Source organism: Varanus komodoensis, unplaced genomic scaffold (genome assembly GCF_004798865.1).
Source record: "Varanus komodoensis strain SLA01 unplaced genomic scaffold, ASM479886v1 scaffold1, whole genome shotgun sequence".
NCBI classification, from domain to species: domain Eukaryota; kingdom Metazoa; phylum Chordata; class Lepidosauria; order Squamata; family Varanidae; genus Varanus; species Varanus komodoensis.
Window position 1 is genome coordinate 51,997,777 of NW_025335268.1, and position 3,132 is coordinate 52,000,908.

At 45.5% G+C, this 3,132-nt stretch overlaps 1 non-coding gene across 1 annotated transcript; it reads right to left on the bottom strand.

Moving 5' to 3' along the window:
- Positions 1 to 2,406: 2,406 nt before the first annotated feature.
- TRNAL-UAA lies at positions 2,407 to 2,489 on the bottom strand. The gene has a single exon. It is a non-coding gene; the product is annotated as a tRNA-Leu (tRNA).
- Between the last annotated feature and the right edge of the window lie 643 nt (positions 2,490 to 3,132).

Sequence of the window (3,132 nt, forward strand, 5' to 3'; positions counted from 1 at the left end):
CTATATACCATGCTTTTCAAAAATGACCTTCCAAAATGAACACGATCATTTCCTAAACTTCTTCTGTGAAGAATCCACTACCTTTGGACCATGTTGATTTACAAAGGACCTATTGTGAAACTTCGGTGTAATCTCTATTATACATGACTGCAATTTCATGACTGTTTCTAGGATGTTATTTTTGTCATTTTCTAAAGTAATGTGGGATTGCCTGGGAGAGTATGTAGTTTTGAAATTCTGCAGTTTCCTAGGTTTGGAATAACTCTTCTAAATACTGCCCTTTTCACCAGATATATCTTTATCTTCTTAGAAGACCAACCACAGATTATAAGCTTCTCTTTTGGCTTGTGATTATTTATGGTTGGCAAAAGGACCATGGTAGACAGAGAATGTGTGACAACAAAGGTTTAAGAAGTTGATGAAAACCTTGGACCCTGGAGGCTTGTTTCTCACAAGACAGACTTATTCTTCTGTTGCACATTTGACATGATTTACACATTGTGGTTAGAAAATTTCAGATTGATGGTAACCTGCTCCACTGACCTTTCAGTGAAACCAGACGTGGCTCTTGACCTCAGTTCTGTTCTGAAGCACTGGAAGAAAAAAGGGGTGGGGAGAGTAGTCAATTTAGGATGCAATCATTGACTTCACAAGAATATAGGAAATGTGATGCTAGAGCAGGCTAACTGTCCATCTGGTCCAGCATTCTGTTCACACAGCAGCAAACCACAGACCCCCTCAGGCAGGATGTGTGCAACAGTTCCCTCTTCCCCAAGCTCCCCAGCAACTGGTCTATGCAAGCATGCTGCCTCTGGTGCTGGAAGGAACACATAGCCAGCAAGGAGCCTCCTCCTCCATGAAGTTGGCCAGCCATCCAAACTGGTGGTCATCATACCTCCTGTAGCAGTGAATTCGCCAGTTCAGGAAGTATGCACTGTGTGCAGGATTACTTTTCATCTGCCCTGACTCCCTGACCAATCAGCTTCATGGGATGACTGTAGATTCTAATATTATGGGAGAGGGAGAGACATGTCTCCCTCTCCGCGTTCTCTGCACATGCATCATTTTGAACGCCTCTAACATGTCTCCCCTTACTGACCCTTTTTTTCCTACACTCAATAATCCCAGCTGTTGTAACCAAGGGTTTTCCTATTCCAAATGGAGAAAAGTGGCAGTGCTAGGATATAGCAGCTGTAGGTGGTACTACACACACACGTGCACGCACACACATCACACTCTTTCGTGACCTTAGATTATGACTGAGTATTATGGGATGTGGAAGGAACGAGTTAAAATATAGGTTCTGATTCTAGATTGTCCCTGCCTCAACAACCCAAAGTTCCAGGTATGGCCATTGTGATGCTCACTGTTGTTTGGCAGTAGAAGGAGGTGAGTACCTGGGAACCATAGAAACATAGAAAACCAAACAAGTCAGACGGGTCATCTAGCCATCTAGTCTGGCCCCGGCTGGCTTCACTCATGGCATGCCTACCATGTGCATGGCCAGCCTATCCTTAAACACCCTCACCAATGGGGCTCCCGTGGAAGCTCATTCCATGCCCTAGCAGTCCTGTCAGGAAGTACTTCCTGGCATCCAAATTAAACTGTGGTTCCCTGAGCTTTGCTCCATTGGAACGCATCCTGCCCTCCTCTACAGGGGAAAAAAGATTGTAACCCACCTCCGCATGACACCCCCTCATGTACCTATATGTCACTAGCGGGTCCCTTCTGAGTCTCCTCTTCTCAAGGCTGAAGAGACCCAGTTCCCTCAGTCTCCCCGCATATGGCTTATCCTGCAAACCAGGCACCAGCCTTCTGGCCCTTCACTGCATGGATTCCAACTTTGCTATGTCCTTCTTGTAATGAGGGGCCCAGAATTGAACACAGTATTCCAGTTGCAGGTGCACCAGAGTTGTATAGAGTGGCAGTAATGCCTCTCTCAGTCTAGAAGCCATGCTTCTGGCTATGCATCCAAGGGTGACATTCACCCTCCTGACCAGTGTGTCACATTGCTGACATGTTTACCCTGCAGTCAACCAGCACCCTGAGATCCTTTTCACAAGTGCTGCTTTCCAGCCACTTGTCCCGTAACCTGTCCTCATGGCACCCATTCCTATTCCCCAAGTGCAAGACCTTGCACTTATCTGCATTGAGTGCCATCCTATTGTCCCCGGCCCACTTCCATAGCCTGTCCAGATCATTTAGGATCTGGAGTACCTGCTCCTCAGTTGTGGCCACTGCCCCCGTTTTAGTATTGTCTGTGAATTTGATCAGCAGACTTGACTTCCAGGTCATTGATGAAAAGATTGGACAGAATCAGTCCCAGGACAGAGCCCTGGGGGACCCTGCTCATCACTGACTGCCATCCCAATGATTCCCCACTAATAGTTGCCCTAAAAAACCAACTACCAGGAGTGGGGTTCGAACCCACGTGGACATGCGTCCATTGGATCTTAAGTCCAACGCCTTAACCACTCGGCCATCCCGGTGTGCTTGGATTCTTGCTCTCACCAGCATTCTTTCTCTCACCCTCCTCATTTCCCAGAGTTTGTTAGCCATGGGTTACTGTGACAGGGGAACAAGGCTGATGTCATAGAATAGCTCTGGCAAATTTTCCCACCAAGGACATTGTTTGTGTAATGTCCTATTTCTGCAGTGCCTTGATCTGAAATAAGCATGTGTTGATATGCACAGAAGGCGACTTATATTTTTCAGTCAGCCATCAAACAATGGGGAGCTCACATAGATCTTGCACAACTATGCTTGAATTGTGAGGATAATGTACCTGGGTTGTCAAGTACATGAAATGCTAATGTATCACCCATCACTGAAAATAGTTTGTTTATACTTCATGAGCCACATAGTGAATGCCGAGTTCACTCTGAAGTGGACTGTGTTGTATCAGTTACTTGAGAGGTCTAGGTTTGGGGAGTACAGTTTAAATAACTGTTTTCATTTCTTCTAATGTCTTTCTTTAGTGTTCCTGAAAATATTTACACTGGCATGAGAAGTGACACCTACATTAGATTATTTATCAAGGAAAACAGTTTTAGGAGACCTGATATTCTTTTGGCTTATATATGGACCCAGGAACCTGAAGTTCTGTGTTCTGTTTCCAGTTAGGTTACAGGT